The sequence below is a fragment of the Cryptomeria japonica genome, unplaced genomic scaffold (genome assembly GCF_030272615.1).
Source record: "Cryptomeria japonica unplaced genomic scaffold, Sugi_1.0 HiC_scaffold_203, whole genome shotgun sequence".
Lineage (NCBI taxonomy): Eukaryota > Viridiplantae > Streptophyta > Pinopsida > Cupressales > Cupressaceae > Cryptomeria > Cryptomeria japonica.
The window spans coordinates 80,001-100,029 of NW_026729025.1; the positions used below are offsets into that span (position 1 = coordinate 80,001).

At 60.5% G+C, this 20,029-nt stretch overlaps 2 non-coding genes across 2 annotated transcripts; both read left to right on the plus strand.

Annotated features, from left to right (window-relative positions):
* The first annotated feature begins 11,056 nt into the window (after nucleotides 1-11,056).
* On the plus strand, nucleotides 11,057-11,175 carry LOC131868326 (5S ribosomal RNA). Its single transcript, XR_009366792.1, has one exon. It is a non-coding gene; the product is annotated as a 5S ribosomal RNA (ribosomal RNA).
* A 7,816-nt stretch (nucleotides 11,176-18,991) lies between these two features.
* On the plus strand, nucleotides 18,992-19,110 carry LOC131868355 (5S ribosomal RNA). Its single transcript, XR_009366819.1, has one exon. It is a non-coding gene; the product is annotated as a 5S ribosomal RNA (ribosomal RNA).
* Nucleotides 19,111-20,029: the final 919 nt, after the last annotated feature.

The following is a 20,029-nucleotide window of genomic DNA, read 5'->3' on the forward strand; positions in this document are numbered from 1 at the left end:
CCAGTGCCAACCCCTTATCCCGCGATGCGTCCGATACACAGATGGTTCCAAGGCGGCCGAGGAGCCTCACCGCATAGCAATCGGGGGTGCGAGGCGAGGGATGGGGCGGGAAGGCCCCAACGGCTAGACGGAAGAGGCTTCAGGGCCGCCTAGGAATGGTCCAAGCATCGGACACGCTTGGGGCGACTACCAGTGACAGCCCCCTATCCCGCGATGCGTCCGATACGAAGATGGTTCCAAGGCGGCCGAGGAGCCTCACCGCATAGCAATCGGGGTGCGAGGTGGGGGATGCGGCGAGATGGCCCCAACGGCTAGACGGAAGAGGCCACAGGGCCGCGTCGGAATAGTCCAAGCATCGGACGCGCTTGGGGCGACTACCAGTGACAACCCCTTATCCCGCGATGCGTCCGATACGAAGATAGTTCCAAGGCGGCCGAGGAGCCTCACCGCATAGCAATCGGGGTGCGAGGTGGGGGATGCGGCGAGATGGCCCCAACGGCTAGACGGAAGAGGCTGCAGGGCCGCCTCGGAATAGTCCAAGCATCGGACGCGCTTGGGGCCACTACCAGTGACAACCCCTTATCCCGCGATGCGTCCGATACGAAGATAGTTCCAAGGCGGCCGAAGAGCCTCACCGCATAGCAATCGGGGTGCGAGGTGGGGGATGCGGCGAGATGGCCCCAACGGCTAGACGGAAGAGGCCACAGGGCCGCCTCGGAATAGTCCAAGCATCGGACGCGCTTGGGGCGACTACCAGTGACAACCCCTTATCCCGCGATGCGTCCGATACGAAGATAGTTCCCAGGCGGCCGAGGAGCCTCACCGCATAGCAATCGGGGTGCGAGGCGAGGGATGCGGCGAGATGGCCCCAAAGGCTAGACGGAAGAGGCTGCAGGGCTGCCTCGGAATAGTCCAAGCATCGGACGCGCTTGGGGCGACTACCACTGCCAACCCCTTATCCCGCGATGCGTCCGATACACAGATAGTTCCGAGGCGGCCGAGGAGGTGGGGGATGCAGCGAGATGGCCCCAACGGCTAGACGGAAGAGGCTGCAGGGCCGCCTCGGAATAGTCCAAGCATCGGACGCGCTTGGGGCGACTACCAGTGACAACCCCTTATCCCGCGATGCGTCCGATACACAGATAGTTCCGAGGCGGCCAAGGAGCCTCACCGCATAGCAATCGTGGTGCGAGGTGGGGGATGCGGCGAGATGGCCCCAACGGCTAGACGGAAGAGGCTGCAGGGCCGCCTCGGAATGGTCCAAGCATCGGATGCGCTTGGGGCGACTACCACTGCCAACCCCTTATCCCGCGATGCGTCCGATACACAGATAGTTCCAAGGCGGCCGAGGAGCCTCACAGCATAGCAATCAGGGTGCGAGGCGAGGGATGCGGCGAGAAAGCCCCAACGGCTAGAGGGAAGAGGCTTCAGGTCCGCCTCGGAATGGTCCAAGCATCGGACGCGCTTGGGGCGACTACCAGTGACAACCCCTTATCCCGCGACGCGTCCGATACACAGATAGTTCCAAGGCGGCCGAGGAGCCTCACCGCATAGCAATCGGGGTGCGAGGCGAGGGATGCGGCGAGAAGGACCCAACGGCTACACGGAAGAGGCTTCGGGGCCGCCTCGGAATGGTCCAAGCATCGGACGCGCTTGGGGCGACTACCAGTGACAACCCCTTATCCCGCGACGCGTCCGATACACAGATAGTTCCAAGGCGGCCGAGGAGCCTCACCGCATAGCAATCGGGGTGCGAGGCGAGGGATGCGGCGAGAAGGACCCAACGGCTAGACGGAAGAGGCTTCGGGGCCGCCTCGGAATGGTCCAAGCATCGGACGCGCTTGGGGCGACTACCAGTGACAACCCCTTATCCCGCGACGCGTCCGATACACAGATAGTTCCAAGGCGGCCGAGGAGCCTCACCGCATAGCAATCGGGGTGCGAGGTGAGGGATGCGGCGAGAAGGACCCAACGGCTAGACGGAAGAGGCTTCGGGTCCGCCTCGGAATGGTCCAAGCATCGGACGCGCTTGGGGCGACTACCAGTGACAACCCCTTATCCCGCGACGCGTCCGATACACAGATAGTTCCAAGGCGGCCGAGGAGCCTCACCGCATAGCAATCGGGGTGCGAGGCGAGGGATGCGGCGAGAAGGACCCAACGGCTAGACGGAAGAGGCTTCGGGTCCGCCTCGGAATGGTCCAAGCATCGGACGCGCTTGGGGCGACTACCAGTGACAACCCCTTATCCCGCGACGCGTCCGATACACAGATAGTTCCAAGGCGGCCGAGGAGCCTCACCGCATAGCAATCGGGGTGCGAGGCGAGGGATGCGGCGAGAAGGACCCAACGGCTAGACGGAAGAGGCTTCGGGTCCGCCTCGGAATGGTCCAAGCATCGGACGCGCTTGGGGCGACTACCAGTGACAACCCCTTATCCCGCGACGCGTCCGATACACAGATAGTTCCGAGGCGGCCGAGGAGCCTCACCGCATAGCAATCGGGGTGCGAGGCGAAGGATGCGGCGAGAAGGACCCAACGGCTAGACGGAAGAGGCTTCGGGTCCGCCTCGGAATGGTCCAAGCATCGGACGCGCTTGGGGCGACTACCAGTGACAACCCCTTATCCCGCGACGCGTCCGATACACAGATAGTTCCAAGGCGGCCGAGGAGCCTCACCGCATAGCAATCGGGGTGCGAGGCGAGGGATGCGGCGAGAAGGACCCAACGGCTAGACGGAAGAGGCTTCAGGGCCGCCTCGGAATGGTCCAAGCATCGAACGCGCTTGGGGCGACTACCAGTGACAACCCCTTATCCCGCGACGCGTCCGATACACAGATAGTTCCGAGGCGGCCGTGGAGCCTCACCGCATAGCAATCGGGGTGCGAGGCGAGGGATGCGGCGAGAAGGACCCAACGGCTAGACGGAAGAGGCTTCAGGGCCGCCTCGGAATGGTCCAAGCATCGGACGCGCTTGGGGCGACTACCAGTGACAACCCCTTATCCCGCGACGCGTCCGATACACAGATAGTTCCGAGGCGGCCGAGGAGCCTCACCGCATAGCAATCGGGGTGCGAGGCGAGGGATGCGGCGAGAAGGACCCAACGGCTAGACGGAAGAGGCTTCAGGGCCGCCTCGGAATGGTCCAAGCATCGGACGCGCTTGGGGCGACTACCAATGACAACCCCTTATCCCGCGACGCGTCCGATACACAGATAGTTCCGAGGCGGCCGAGGAGCCTCACCGCATAGCAATCGGGGTGCGAGGCGAGGGATGCGGCGAGAAGGACCCAACGGCTAGACGGAAGAGGCTTCAGGGCCGCCTCGGAATGGTCCAAGCATCGGACGCGCTTGGGGCGACTACCAATGACAACCCCTTATCCCGCGACGCGTCCGATACACAGATAGTTCCGAGGCGGCCGAGGAGCCTCACCGCATAGCAATCGGGGTGCGAGGCGAGGGATGCGGCGAGAAGGACCCAACGGCTAGACGGAAGAGGCTTCAGGGCCGCCTCGGAATGGTCCAAGCATCGGACGCGCTTGGGGCGACTACCAGTGACAACCCCTTATCCCGCGACGCGTCCGATACACAGATAGTTCCGAGGCGGCCGAGGAGCCTCACCGCATAGCAATCGGGGTGCGAGGCGAGGGATGCGGCGAGAAGGACCCAACGGCTAGACGGAAGAGGCTTCAGGGCCGCCTCGGAATGGTCCAAGCATCGGACGCGCTTGGGGCGACTACCGTTGCCAACCCCTTATCCCGCGATGCGTCTGATACACAGATAGTTCCGAGGCGGCCGAGGAGCCTCACCGCATAGCAATCGGGTTGCGAGGCAGATTATTGGGAAGGGAACCCCCTGGGATGCGGCTCAAGCAGTGCCCAAAGGGACTGGAATGCGGAATCACATCGAGAGACCCAAATGCTATACGAGGGCTCAAATCGAATTATCGATTTGGCCACGACATGGACGCATCGGAACGACTACCTTTGCCGAACCACTCGCAATTGCATCCATACCGAAACCAATAGACATTTCCGTTAGAGCCCTCGCATAGCATTCGGGAATCTCGCATGCCCCTCTAAATCGACCAATGCTGGCGCTCAATGAAAATCCGAGCGCTACCACCGTTCGAGCGCCAGCATTGGTCGAGTTAGAGGGGCACGGGGGAGAATGCTCCAGTCAACACCTCCCCTATATAAGTTATTTGTCCGATTCTCGCACAACCGTAGTCTGCCTCGTCGAATCAAACAACGGTCCCAGATTCCGACTTCCGTTCCGTAGAGACCCAAAAGCTAGATGGAGGCTCGCAAGAAAGAGAGTCGGCGCATAGCAATCGGGTTTCTCGAACGTTTAGGGACCGAGCTCACTTGCGGATAGGGCAAAATCCGCCAAGCAACCCAAAAGCTAGACGGGGGCTCGAATCGAATCGCCTAGGCGGCCACAACAACGACGTGTTGGATCGACTACCAGTGCCAAACCATTCAGCAAGACTAGTCTGTGTCGAGGCCGGATAGAGATTCTCAGAGAGCGCCCGCATAGCATTTAGGAGACCTGCCGCGTCCCTCACACTCGACAAATGGTGGTGCACGTTTATAAATCCGAGCGATCCCAACCCTTTCAAGCACCAACATCGGTCGAGATAGAGGGGCACGGAGGGGGCTGCGTGAGACAACACAGTCCCCTATATAAGTTATTTGTCCGATTCTCACACATCCGAAGAATGGTCATCAAATCGGACAACAGCCCAAACTTCCGACTTCCGTCCCAGAAAGCCCAAGAGCTATCTAAAACGTTCATGGCCGGAACTCGATCGCGGCTATACCAGTCCGCCAAGCAACCCAAAAGCTAGACTGGAGCTCTAGTCGAATCACCTCTGTGGCCATTGCAAGGACGTGTTGGAGCGACTACCATTGCCGAACCATTCCGCAGGTCGAGTCCATACCAAGGCCGCATAGAGATTCACGATGAGCTCCTGCATAGCAATCAGGAGACTTGCCGTGTCCATCACAATCGATAAATCCTGGTGCAAGATTTTTGCATCCGAGCGCTCCAACCAGTCGAGCACCAGCATCAATCGACATAAACGGGCACGGGGGGAGGATGCTCGAGAACACTACCTCCCCTATATAAGTTATTTGTCCGATTCTCAAGCAGCCGAAGTCTGGTCATCGAATCGGGTCAAAGACCACAACTTCCGACTTTACCCACAATGCAAGTCATCGAATCGAACATCGGCCCCCGAGTCGGACTCCATGCGTATGTCAGGTCATCGGACCCAAATTCCGCCTTCCTGCGCATGGCGGGCCATCAATATCAACTCGGTCATCGGACCCAAACTCCGCCTTTTTGCGTATGGCACGCCTTCAAATCGGTCATCGGACCCAAATTCCGCCTTCCTGTGCATGGCGGGCCATCAACATCAACTCGGTCATCGGACCCAAATTCCGCCTTTCTGCGCATGGCACGCCATCAACTCGGTCATCGGACCCAAATTCCGCCTTCCTGCGCATGGCAGGTCATCGGACACAAATTCAGACCTCGCCAATATGCCTACGTATCGAATCGGTCATCGGACCCAACTTCCGACTTCATCCATACTGTAGGGTCTTTGAGGTTGGCGCGGTGCGCTCAACCCAGGGAGTCGACCCATCGAAGCATACACCTCCCCTATATAAGCTATTTGTCCGATTCCCACACCTGTGTAGTTTGCACCTCTGACCAGGACATCGACCCCAACTTCCGAACTCGACTGCAACGACGGCACCAGCGCCTTGGTGCGCACCTTGCGACGCACAGTCCCAACATTCGCCTTCCTGCACATGGCAGGTCATCGGACCCAAATTCCGACCTCGCGAGTATGCCTACATATCGAATCGGTCATCGGACCCAACTTCCGACTTCATCCATACCGTAGGGTCTTTGAGGTTGGCGCGGTGCGCTCAACCCGGGGAGTCGACCCAACGAAGCATACACCTCCCCTATATAAGCTATTTGTCCGATTCCCACACCTGTGTAGTTTGCACCTCCGATCAAGACATCGACCCCAACTTCCGAACTCGCCTCCAACGACCGAACCAGCGCCTTGGTGCGCACCTTGCAACGCACAGTGCCAACATTCGCCTTCCTGCACGTGGCAGGTCATCGGACCCAAATTCCGACCTCGCGAGTATGCCTACATATCGAATCGGTCATCGGACCCAACTTCCGACTTCATCCATACCGTAGGGTCTTTGAGGTTGGCGCGGTGCGCTCAACCCGGGGAGTCGACCCAACGAAGCATACACCTCCCCTATATAAGCTATTTGTCCGATTCCCACACCTGTGTAGCTTGCACCTCCGATCAGGACATCGACCCCAACTTCCGAACTCGACTAAAAAGACCGCACCAGCGCCTTGGTGTGCACCTTGCAACGCACAGTGTCAACATTCGCCTTCCTGCACATGGCAGGTCATCGGACCCAAATTCCGACCTCATGAGCATACCTACTAATCGAATCGGTCATCGGACCCAACTTCCGACTTCATCCATACCGTAGGGTCTTTGAGGTTGGCGCGGTGCGCTCAACCTGGGGAGTCGACCCATCGAAGCATACACCTCCCCTATATAAGCTATTTGTCCGATTCCGACACCTGTGTAGTTTGCACCTCCGCTCAGGACATCGACCCCAACTTCCGAACTCGCCTGCAACGACCGAACCAGCGCCTTGGTGCGCACCAAAAGTGCGCACTTTTGGAGGGCACTTTTCTGCGCTCCAAAGGTGCGCACTTTTGGAGGGCACTTTTTGGAGGGCACTTTTCTGCGCTCCAAAGGTGCGCACTTTTGGAGGGCACTTTTTGGAGGGCACTTTTCTGCGCTCCAAAGGTGCGCACTTTTGGAGGGCACTTTTTGGAGGGCACTTTTCTGCGCTCCAAAGGTGCGCACTTTTGGAGGGCACTTTTTGGAGGGCACTTTTCTGCGCTCCAAAGGTGCGCACTTTTGGAGGGCACTTTTTGGAGGGCACTTTTCTGCGCTCCAAAGGTGCGCACTTTTGGAGGGCACTTTTTGGAGGGCACTTTTCTGCGCTCCAAAGGTGCGCACTTTTGGAGGGCACTTTTTGGAGGGCACTTTTCTGCGCTCCAAAGGTGCGCACTTTTGGAGGGCACTTTTTGGAGGGCACTTTTCTGCGCTCCAAAGGTGCGCACTTTTGGAGGGCACTTTTTGGAGGGCACTTTTCTGCGCTCCAAAGGTGCGCACTTTTGGAGGGCACTTTTTGGAGGGCACTTTTCTGCGCTCCAAAGGTGCGCACTTTTGGAGGGCACTTTTGTGCACTCCAAAGGTGCGCACTTTTGGAGGGCACTTTTCCTGTGCTCCAAAGGTGCACACCTAGGTGAGCACCTTCGACCACACCTTGTAGCACACCAAACTCTGACTTTCGACTTCATCCGCAATGCAGGGTCTTTGAGGTTGGCGCAATGCGCACAACCAGGGGAGTCGACCCATCAAACCCAACACCTCCCCTATATAAGCTATTTGTCTGATTCTCATACATGCGTAGCCTGCAGGAGCAATTAGGACATCGACCCCAACTTTCGGCTTCTAAACGAAAACAAGGTCTTTGAGGTTGGTGTAATGCGAACAACTAGGGGAGTCAACCCATCAAACCCAACACCTCCCCTATATAAGCTATTTGTCTGATTCTCATACATGTGTAGTCTACAGGAGCAATTAGGACATCGACCCCAACTTTTGACTTCTTAACGAAAACAAGGTCTTTGAGGTTGACGTAATGCGCACAACCAGGGGAGTCGACCCATCAAACCCAACACCTCCCCTATATAAGCTATTTGTCCGATTCTCATACATGTGTAGCCTGCAGGAGCCATTAGGACATTGACCCCAACTTTTGACTTCTTAACGAAAACAAGGTCTTTGAGGTTGGCGTAATGCGCACAACCAAGGGAGTTGACCCATCAAACCCAACACCTCCCCTATATAAGCTATTTGTCTGATTCTCATACATGTGTAGCCTGCAACAACGATTAGGACATCCACCCCAACTTCTGAATTCGTCTGCGTTGACCGCACCAAAGGTGCACGCCTTGGTGCTCACCAAAATCCGACTTCCGACTTCTTCTGCTATGCGGGGTCTTTGAGGTTGGCGCAGTGCGCACAACCAGGGGAGTCAACCCACCGAATGCAACACCTCCCCTATATAAGCTATTTGTCTGATTCTCATACATGCGTAGACTGCAGCAATGATTAGGACATCCACCCCAACTTTTGACTTCTTAAACAAGACAGGGTCTTTGAAGTTGGTGCAGTGCACACAACCAGGGGAGTCGACCCATCAAACGCAACACCTCCCCTATATAAAGCTATTTGTCCGATTCTCATACGTGTAGTCTGCAGCAGCGATTAGGACATCGACCCCAACTTCCGAATTCGTTTGCATTGACCGCACCAAAGGTGCACGCCTTGGTGTGCACCCTGGAGTGCACTTTGGTGCTCACCTCGGTGCACACTTTGGTGTGCACCTCGGTGTGCACCAAAGGTGCGCACCTTGGAGCGCACCAAAGGTGTACACTTTGGAGCGCACCACATAGGGTCTTTGAGAGGTTGGCGCAGTGCGCACACCAAGGTGGGTGTTGAGGTGCGTGCCGAGGTGGGTGGGTGCTAGGGTGCGCTCCATGGTGGGTGCCAGGGTGGGTGCGTGCTAGGGTGGATTCCAAAGAGGGTCATAGGGTGGGTGCCAAGGTGGGTTGGTGATATAGTGGGTTCAAAGGTGGGTACTAGGGTGGGTTCCAAGGTGGGTCACAAGTTGGGTGCCAGGATGCGTGGGTGTTAGGTTGGGTGCCAAGGTGGGCTCCTGCGTGGGTGGGTGCTAGGGTGGGTTTCAAGGTGGACGCGAGGGCGGGTGCCAAGGTGGGTAACAAGTTGGGTGTTAGGATGGGTGAGTGCTAGAGTGGGTGCCAAGGTGGGTGGGTGCTAAGGTGGATGCCAAGGTGGTTCACAGGGTGGGTGGGTTCTAGGGTGAGTTCCAAGGTGGGTCACAGGTTCAGTGCTAGGGTGGGTGTCAAGGCGGGTGTCGAGGTGCCTGGGTGCTAGGGTGTGGATGCCAATGTGGGTCATAGGGTGGGTACTAGGGTGGGCTGCAATGTGGGTGCCAAGGTGGGTAACATGCTCGGTGGGTTCTAAATTGGGTGCCAGGGTGGGTGTGCACCCACCTTGCCCGAGGTGGGTGCCAAGGTGCCAGTGTGGGTGGGTGCTAAGGTGGATGCCAAGGTGGGTGAGAAGGTGGGTGATAGGTTGAGTGGTAGGATGGGTGGGTGCCAAGATGGGTCACAGGGTGGGTGCAAGGGTGGGTAGGTGCTAGGGTTGGTGTCAGGGTGGGTGGGTGCTAGGTTGGGTTCCAAGGTGGGTGCGAGGGTGAGTGTCAAGGTGGGTCACAGGTTAGGTGCTAGGATGGGTGAGTGCTAGGGTGCAAAGGTGCCAGGGTGGGTGCTAGGATGGGTCGATGCTAGGGTGAGTGGCAAGGTGGGTCCACAAGTGTCAAGGTGGGTGCCGAGGTGGGTGCCAAGTCGGCGACTGCTATGGTGGATGCCAAGGTGGGTCACGGGGTGGGTGCCAAGTTGCTAGGTTGGGTTCCAAGGTGGGTGCCAACGTGGGTGCTAGGGTGCGTGGGTTAAAGGGTGTGTCACAACGTGGGTGCCAGGATGGGTGCGCACCCACACTGGCCAAGACGGGTGCGGGTGCAAGGTTGGGTTCCAAGCCCGGTCACAGGCTGGGTGCTAGGATGGGTGGGTGCCAAGGTGGGCACCAGGGTGGGTGCACCCACCCTGGCCAAGGTGGGTCACGGGGTGGGTCCTAGGGTGGGTAACGGGGTGGGTACTAAGGTGCGTGCCAAGGTGGGTCATAGGGTGGGTGCCAAGGTGGGCACCAGGGTGGGTGTGCACCAACCCTAGCCAGGGTAGGTCACGGGGTGGTTGTCGGGGTGGGCGTCAAGGAGCCAAGGTGGGTGGCAAGTAGCCAAGTTGCGTGCCAAGGTGGGTGTCGGGGTGGGTGCCAAGGATCCAAGGTGGGTGCCAAGGAACCAAGGTGGGTGTCTGGGTGGGTGCCGAGGTGGGAGCCAGGGTGGGTCCCAAGGTGAGTGCAAAGGTGGGTGCCAGGGTCAAGGTGAGTGCCAATGTGGGTTCCAAGGTGCCAGGGTCAGGGTGAGTGCCAATGTGGGTTCAAAGGTGCTAAGTTGGGTGCGAGGTTGGGTGCGAGGGTGGGTGGGTGCCAAGGTGTGCTAGGTGGAAGCCCGGGTGGGTCGGCATCCCATGGGTGTCGAGTTGGGTGCCTGATGGGTGCTTCTTGTCAAGTTTTAGTCGTCGGGACTCATTTCGAGCCTTAGAGGTCGTTTCTTGTCCGGTTGCCCTGTCTTCGACCTGGGAACCCAATTTTGGTCCTCGGGTCCCATTTTTTTTTGTCTCGCATCCCACTTTTGGCCTGTGGCCTTTTCGGGGTCGATTCTCGTTTTGGGCATCAGAGCATGTTTCTTCTCCTAAAACCCAATATTTGTTTATTAAGTCTCGGAACACATTTTTGTTCTCGTGGACCCATCATGGGTCTTGGAACGCATTTGTGGTCCTTGGGTCCCATTTTGCATCCCGAAACTTGTGTTTTGGTGCTTGATCCCTATTTTGGGTGCCCACCTTGCACCAAGTGCGCACCCGGGGCAAACCGAGCGCCTTGGTGCACCGGGGCAAGATCGAGCGTGCACCCGAGGCGCCCCGAACATGCACCAAGGTGCACTCGGCCCACATGTGAGCGCAGGTCGTTGCGCCCGAGGTGGTGTGTGGGCACCGCGTTGCAGACGGGACACTGCACGCACACGACGCCCCCTCCAGGTGCACGCACGTAGGCCGGGCCGGGTGCACACCCGACGCCCTAGCAAGGTGCGCGCACCCGGGCAGGGCTCACACTTGGCGAACGGGGCGCACTTCGCGAGGGAGGGTGTGCACCTCGACGGGGGTGGGTGGCCGGGGTGGATTCGCACGTGGGTCGCGGTTTGCTAAGTACACACTGCGACAAGCTCATAACGGGTGCGATCATACCAGCATTAGTGCACCGGATCCCATCAGAACTCCGCAGTTAAGCGCGCTTGGGCCGGAGTAGTACTGGGATGGGTGACCTCCCGGGAAGTCCCGGTGTTGCACCCTTTTTTAGTTTTTCGCCGGGCGTCGCAATGCTATTTGAATAAACCTTTTGCCCGTTTGCGTTCTCGTCGGGGCCGGGCCGGGCCGGGGTGCGCTGCCCGCACTACCGCGCGCGCGGGGGCGACACCGAGCGCGCACCCGAGGCACCCCGAGCACACAGGCCACGGTGCAACCCGGGCGTTGTGCGCGCACCCCGGTGCGCCCGAGGTGCTGCGCGCGCACCCAGGTGAAATCGGTGTGCACCTCGGCCAGTGCGCGCTCGGTCGAGTCGCGCACGTTGGCCAAGGTGCACGGTGATGTTTCTTACTCTAAGGTTCCGCACCAGACGCCCGGGACAGGTGAGCGAAGCTGGGCGGGGCCGGGTGCGCGGCCGGGGCAGGTGCACGCAGCTGGAGAGAGCTTTGGAGCACACTTCGGAGCGCACCAATGATGCGCTCCATTCAAAAGTTTCCTGAAAAGGCAAAAAAAGTTGAGATTATAGAATTTCCCACTTGAGAGATTGTAAAAAAAAAAATTTAAAATGAAGGAAACGCGGGTGCCAAGGTGTGCGCAGCCCAGCCAAGGTGTGCGCACCAAGGCGCCCACCCTGGCGAAGGTGCACGCAAGGTGCGCACCCGAGGCAAACCGGACAATTAACCCAACTTTCGACTTCGCGCGCACCTTGGAGCGCACTTCGGAGCGCTCCTTGGTGCGCACCAATCTTGGGCACCTCGGAGTGCACCATGGCGCCCACCAAGGTGCGCACCCGGGGCAAACCGAGCTCCGACTTCGTGCGCACCTTGGAGCGCACGAAAGGTGCGCACCATGGCGCCCACCAAGGTGCGCAGCCCAGCCAAGGCGTGCGCATCAAGGTGCGCACCCTGGCGAAGGTGCGCACCCGGGGCAAACCGAGCTCCGACTTCGTGCGCACCTTGGAGCGCACAAAAGGTGCGCAACCCAGCCAAGGTGTGCGCACCCCGGTCAAACCGAGCTCCGAATCGTGCGCACCAGAGGTGCACGCCATCGTGCGCACCTTGGAGCACACTTCGGAGCCCTCCTTGGTGCGCGCCGATGTTGCGCACCTCGGAGCGCACCCGGGGAAAACAATGCAATTAACCCGACTTTCGACTTCGTGGGCACCTCGGAGCGCTCTCGGGTTCGCACCTCGGAGCACACCGAGGTGCGCACCTTTGATGCGCTGCCTTCACCAATTTCCAGAAAAGGCAAGAAAACATTGAGAAGGTGTGCGCACCGAGGTGCCCACCCTGGCGAAGGTGCACGCGAGGTGCGCACCCGGGGCAAACCGGGCTCCGACTTCGTGCACGCCGCACCTTGGAGCACACTTCGGAGCGCTCCTTGGTGCGCACCAGGGCGCGCAACCCAGCCGAGGTGCCCACCCCGGCGAAGGTGCACGCGAGGTGCGCACCCGGGGCAAACCGGGCTCCGACTTCGTGCACGCCATGGTGCCCACCGCGGCGAAGGTGCACGCGAGGTGCGCACCCGGGGCAAACCGGGCTCCGACTTCGTGCACGCCGCACCTTGGAGCACACTTCGGAGCGCTCCTTGGTGCGCACCATGGTGCCCACCAGGGCGCGCAACCCCGCCGAAGGTGCACGCGAGGTGCGCACCCGGGGCAAACCGGGCTCCGACTTCGTGCACGCCGCACCTTGGAGCACACTTCGGAGCGCTCCTTGGTGCGCACCATGGTGCCCACCAGGGCGCGCAACCCCGCCGAAGGTGCACGCGAGGTGCGCACCCGGGGCAAACCGGGCTCCGACTTCGTGCACGCCATGGTGCGCACCGCGGCGAAGGTGCGCACCCGGGGCAAACCGGGCTCCGACTTCGTGCACGCCGCACCTTGGAGCACACTTCGGAGCGCTCCTTGGTGCGCACCAGGGCGCGCAACCCAGCCGAGGTGCCCACCCCGGCGAAGGTGCACGCGAGGTGCGTACCCGGGGCAAACCGGGCTCCGACTTCGTGCACGCCGCACCTTGGAGCACACTTCGGAGCGCTCCTTGGTGCGCACCATGGTGCCCACCAGGCCGCGCAACCCAGCCAAGGTGTGCGCACCAAGGTGCACGCGAGGTGCGCACCCGGGGCAAACCGGGGTCCGACTTCGTGCACGCCGCACCTTGGAGCACACATCGGGGCGCTCCCGGGTTCGCACCGGCGTTGCGCACCGTGGTGGGCACCTCGGAGCACACCAAGGTGGGCAGCGAGGTGCGCACCTTTGATGCGATGCCTTCACTAATTTCCATAAAAGGCAAAAAAAAAATGAGATTTTAAAATTTCCGTTTTGAAAGATAGTGAGAAAAAGGGAATGCTGGTGCCATCTTGAGCCCACCCTGGTGCGCAGCCCAGCCAAGGTGTGCGCACCAAGGTGCCCACCCTGGCGAAGGTGCGCGCCCGGGCAATTAATCCAACTTCCAACTTCGCGCGCGCCAGGGTGGGAGCGCACCCAACAACCGGGCCTGGGAAGAGCCAATGCGAGAAACCCCACCAAACGCTCTGACAAAAAAAGAGGGGGCGCTCCAGTAACCCCGCTTCGGAGCGCACCCTGGGCAAACCCAGCCAAGGTGCCCACCCCGGCCAAGGTGCAGGCGAGGTGCGCACCCGGGGCAAACCGGGCTCCGACAACGTGCACGCCGCACCTTGGAGCACACTTCGTAGCGCTCCCGGGTGCGCACCTCAGAGCACACCAAGGTGGGCAGCGAGGTGCGCACCTTTGATGCGCTGCCTTCACTAATTTCCAGAAAAGGCAAAAAAAAAAGGAGATTTTAAAATTTCCGTTTTGAAAGATAGTGAAAAAAACGGAACGCGCGTGCCATCTTGAGCCCGCCCTGGTGCGCAGCCCAGGTAAGGTGCCCACCCTGGCAAAGGTGCGCACCCGGGCAATTAACCCTACTTCCGACTTCGTGCGCGCCAGGGTGGCAACCGGGCCTCGGAAGAGCCAATGCGAGAAACCCCACCAAACGCTCCGACAAAAAAAGAGGCGGCGCTCCAATAACCCCGCTTCGGAGCGCAGCCGGGGCAAACCCAGCCAAGGTGCCCACCCCGACGAAGGTGCACGCGAGGTGCGCACCCGGGGCAAACCGGGCTCCGACAACGTGCACGCAGCACCTTGGAGCACACTTCGAAGCACTCCCGGGTGCCCACCGGCGTTGCGCACCGTGGTGGGCAGCGAGGTGCGCACCTTTGATGCGCTGCCTTCACTAATTTCCAGAAAAAGGCAAAAAAAAATGAGATTTTAAAATTTCCGTTTTGAAAGATAGTGAAAAAAAAGGAACGCGGGTGCCATCTTGAGCCCGCCCTGGTGCGCAGCCCAGGCAAGGCATGCGCACCAAGGTGCCCACCCGAGGTGCACACCCGGGGCAAACCGGGCTCCGACTTCGTGCAGGCCGCACCTTGGAGCACACTTCGGAGCGCTCCTTGGTGCGCACCATGGTGCCCACCAGGGCGCGCAACCCAGCCAAGGTCTGCACACCAAGGTGCCCACCCCGGCGAAGGTGCACGCGAGGTGCGCACCCGGGGCAAACCGGGCTCCGACTTCGTGCACGCCATGGTGCCCACCGCGGCGAAGGTGCACGCGAGGTGCGCACCCGGGGCAAACCGGGCTCCGACTTCGTGCACGCCGCACCTTGGAGCACACTTCGGAGCGCTCCTTGGTGCGCACCATGGTGCCCACCAGGGCGCGCAACCCAGCCAAGGTGTGCGCACCAAGGTGCACGCGAGGTGCGCACCCGGGGCAAACCGGGGTCCGACTTCGTGCACGCCGCACCTTGGAGCACACATCGGAGCGCTCCCAGGTTCGCACCAGCGTTGCGCACCTTTGATGCGCTGCCTTCACTAATTTCCAGAAAAGGCAAAAAAAAACGAGATTTTAAAATTTCCGTTCTGAAAGATAGTGAAAAAAACGGAACGCGGGTGCCATCTTGAGCCCTTCCTGGTGCGCAGCCCAGGCAAGTTGTGCGCACCAAGGTGCCCACCCTGGCGGAGGTGCGCGCCCGGGGCAATCCGGGCTCCGACTTCGTGCACTGCATGGTGCCCACCAAGGCGCGCAACCCAGCCAAGGTGCCCACCGCAGCGAAGGTGCACGCGAGGTGCGCACCCGAGGTGCACACCCGGGGCAAACCGGGCTCCGACTTCGTGCACGCCGCACCTTGGAGCACACTTCAGAGCGCTCCTTGGTGCGCACCAGGGCGCGCAACCCAGCCGAGGTGCCCACCCCGGCGAAGGTGCACGCGAGGTGCGCACCCGGGGCAAACCGGGCTCCGACTTCGTGCACGCCATGGTGCCCACCGCGGCGAAGGTGCGCACCCGGGGCAAACCGGGCTCCGACTTCGTGCACGCCGCACCTTGGAGCACACTTCGGAGCGCTCCTTGGTGCGCACCATGGTGCCCACCAGGCCGCGCAACCCAGCCAAGGTGTGCGCACCAAGGTGCACGCGAGGTGCGCACCCGGGGCAAACCGGGGTCCGACTTCGTGCACGCCGCACCTTGGAGCACACATCGGGGCGCTCCCGGGTTCGCACCGGCGTTGCGCACCGTGGTGGGCACCTCGGAGCACACCAAGGTGGGCAGCGAGGTGCGCACCTTTGATGCGATGCCTTCACTAATTTCCATAAAAGGCAAAAAAAAAACGAGATTTTAAAATTTCCGTTTTGAAAGATAGTGAGAAAAAGGGAATGCTGGTGCCATCTTGAGCCCGCCCTGGTGCGCAGCCCAGCCAAGGTTTGCGCACCAAGGTGCCCACCCTGGCGAAGGTGCGCGCCCGGGCAATTAACCCAACTTCCAACTTCGCGCGCGCCAGGGTGGGAGCGCACCCAACAACCGGGCCTGGGAAGAGCCAATGCGAGAAACCCCACCAAACTCTCTGACAAAAAAAGAGGGGGCGCTCCAGTAACCCCGCTTCGGAGCGCACCCTGGGCAAACCCAGCCAAGGTGCCCACCCCGGCCAAGGTGCAGGCGAGGTGCGCACCCGGGGCAAATCGGGCTCCGACAACGTGCACGCCGCACCTTGGAGCACACTTCGTAGCGCTCCCGGGTGCGCACCTCAGAGCACACCAAGGTGGGCAGCGAGGTGCGCACCTTTGATGCGCTGCCTTCACTAATTTCCAGAAAAGGCAAAAAAAAAAGGAGATTTTAAAATTTCCGTTTTGAAAGATAGTGAAAAAAACGGAACGCGCGTGCCATCTTGAGCCCGCCCTGGTGCGCAGCCCAGGTAAGGTGCCACCCTGGCAAAGGTGCGCACCCGGGCAATTAACCCTACTTCCGACTTCGTGCGCGCCAGGGTGGCAACCGGGCCTCGGAAGAGCCAATGCGAGAAACCCCACCAAACGCTCCGACAAAAAAAGAGGCGGCGCTCCAATAACCCCGCTTCGGAGCGCAGCCGGGGCAAACCAAGCCAAGGTGCCCACCCCGACGAAGGTGCACGCGAGGTGCGCACCCGGGGCAAACCGGGCTCCGACAACGTGCACGCAGCACCTTGGAGCACACTTCGAAGCACTCCCGGGTGCCCACCGGCGTTGCGCACCGTGGTGGGCAGCGAGGTGCGCACCTTTGATGCGCTGCCTTCACTAATTTCCAGAAAAAGGCAAAAAAAAATGAGATTTTAAAATTTCCGTTTTGAAAGATAGTGAAAAAAAAGGAACGCGGGTGCCATCTTGAGCCCGCCCTGGTGCGCAGCCCAGGCAAGGCATGCGCACCAAGGTGCCCACCCGAGGTGCACACCCGGGGCAAACCGGGCTCCGACTTCGTGCAGGCCGCACCTTGGAGCACACTTCGGAGCGCTCCTTGGTGCGCACCATGGTGCCCACCAGGGCGCACCCGAGGCAAACCGGGCTCCGACTTCGTGCACGCCGCACCTTGGAGCACACATCGGAGCGCTCCCAGGTTCGCACCAGCGTTGCGCACCTTTGATGCGCTGCCTTCACTAATTTCCAGAAAAGGCAAAAAAAAACGATATTTTAAAATTTCCGTTCTGAAAGATAGTGAAAAAAACGGAACGCGGGTGCCATCTTGAGCCCTTCCTGATGCGCAGCCCAGGCAAGTTGTGCGCACCAAGGTGCCCACCCTGGCGGAGGTGCGCGCCCGGGGCAAACCGGGCTCCGACTTCGTGCACTGCATGGTGCCCACCAAGGCGCGCAACCCAGCCAAGGTGCCCACCGCAGCGAAGGTGCACGCGAGGTGCGCACCCGAGGTGCACACCCGGGGCAAACCGGGCTCCGACTTCGTGCACGCCGCACCTTGGAGCACACTTCAGAGCGCTCCTTGGTACGCACCAGGGCGCGCAACCCAGCCAAGGTGCTCACCCCGGCGAAGGTGCACGCGAGGTGCGCACCCGGGGCAAACCGGGCTCGGACTTCGTGCACGCCGCACCTTGGAGCACACATCGGAGCGCTCCCGGGTTCGCACCAGCATTGCGCACCTTTGATGCGCTGCCTTCACTAATTTCCAGAAAAGGCAAAAAAAAGAAAAAAATGAGATTTTAAAATTTCCGTTTTGAAAGATAGTGAAAAAAACGGAACGCGGGTGCCATCTTGAGCCCGCCCTGGTGTGCAGCCCAGGCAAGTTGTGCGCACCAAGGCACCCACCCTGGCCAAGGTGGGTCACGGGGTGGGTCCTAGGGTGGGTAACGGGGTGGGTACTAAGGTGCGTGCCAAGGTGGGTCATAGGGTGGGTGCCAAGGTGGGCACCAGGGTGGGTGTGCACCAACCCTAGCCAGGGTAGGTCACGGGGTGGTTGTCGGGGTGGGCGTCAAGGAGCCAAGGTGGGTGGCAAGTAGCCAAGTTGCGTGCCAAGGTGGGTGTCGGGGTGGGTGCCAAGGATCCAAGGTGGGTGCCAAGGAACCAAGGTGGGTGTCTGGGTGGGTGCCGAGGTGGGAGCCAGGGTGGGTCCCAAGGTGAGTGCAAAGGTGGGTGCCAGGGTCAAGGTGAGTGCCAATGTGGGTTCCAAGGTGCCAGGGTCAGGGTGAGTGCCAATGTGGGTTCAAAGGTGCTAAGTTGGGTGCGAGGTTGGGTGCGAGGGTGGGTGGGTGCCAAGGTGTGCTAGGTGGAAGCCCGGGTGGGTCGGCATCCCATGGGTGTCGAGTTGGGTGCCTGATGGGTGCTTCTTGTCAAGTTTTAGTCGTCGGGACTCATTTCGAGCCTTAGAGGTCGTTTCTTGTCCGGTTGCCCTGTCTTCGACCTGGGAACCCAATTTTGGTCCTCGGGTCCCATTTTTTTTTGTCTCGCATCCCACTTTTGGCCTGTGGCCTTTTCGGGGTCGATTCTCGTTTTGGGCATCAGAGCATGTTTCTTCTCCTAAAACCCAATATTTGTTTATTAAGTCTCGGAACACATTTTTGTTCTCGTGGACCCATCATGGGTCTTGGAACGCATTTGTGGTCCTTGGGTCCCATTTTGCATCCCGAAACTTGTGTTTTGGTGCTTGATCCCTATTTTGGGTGCCCACCTTGCACCAAGTGCGCACCCGGGGCAAACCGAGCGCCTTGGTGCACCGGGGCAAGATCGAGCGTGCACCCGAGGCGCCCCGAACATGCACCAAGGTGCACTCGGCCCACATGTGAGCGCAGGTCGTTGCGCCCGAGGTGGTGTGTGGGCACCGCGTTGCAGACGGGACACTGCACGCACACGACGCCCCCTACAGGTGCACGCACGTAGGCCGGGCCGGGTGCACACCCGACGCCCTAGCAAGGTGCGCGCACCCGGGCAGGGCTCACACTTGGCGAACGGGGCGCACTTCGCGAGGGAGGGTGTGCACCTCGACGGGGGTGGGTGGCCGGGGTGGATTCGCACGTGGGTCGCGGTTTGCTAAGTACACACTGCGACAAGCTCATAACGGGTGCGATCATACCAGCGTTAGTGCACCGGATCCCATCAGAACTCCGCAGTTAAGCGCGCTTGGGCCGGAGTAGTACTGGGATGGGTGACCTCCCGGGAAGTCCCGGTGTTGCACCCTTTTTTAGTTTTTCGCCGGGCATCGCAATGCTATTTGAATAAACCTTTTGCCCGTTTGCGTTCTCGTCGGGGCCGGGCCGGGCCGGGGTGCGCTGCCCGCACTACCGCGCGCGCGGGGGCGACACCGAGCGCGCACCCGAGGCGCCCCGAGCACACAGGCCACGGTGCAACCCGGGCGTTGTGCGCGCACCCCGGTGCGCCCGAGGTGCTGCGCGCGCACCCAGGTGAAATCGGTGTGCACCTCGGCCAGTGCGCGCTCGGTCGAGTCGCGCACGTTGGCCAAGGTGCACGGTGATGTTTCTTACTCTAAGGTTCCGCACCAGACGCCCGGGACAGGTGAGCGAAGCTGGGCGGGGCCGGGTGCGCGGCCGGGGCAGGTGCACGCAGCTGGAGAGAGCTTTGGAGCACACTTCGGAGCGCACCAATGATGCGCTCCATTCAAAAGTTTCCTGAAAAGGCAAAAAAAGTTGAGATTATAGAATTTCCCACTTGAGAGATTGTAAAAAAAAAAAATTTAAAATGAAGGAAACGCGGGTGCCAAGGTGTGCGCAGCCCAGCCAAGGTGTGCGCACCAAGGCGCCCACCCTGGCGAAGGTGCACGCAAGGTGCGCACCCGAGGCAAACCGGACAATTAACCCAACTTTCGACTTCGCGCGCACCTTGGAGCGCACTTCGGAGCGCTCCTTGGTGCGCACCAATCTTGGGCACCTCGGAGTGCACCATGGCGCCCACCAAGGTGCGCACCCGGGGCAAACCGAGCTCCGACTTCGTGCGCACCTTGGAGCGCACGAAAGGTGCGCACCATGGCGCCCACCAAGGTGCGCAGCCCAGCCAAGGCGTGCGCATCAAGGTGCGCACCCTGGCGAAGGTGCGCACCCGGGGCAAACCGAGCTCCGACTTCGTGCGCACCTTGGAGCGCA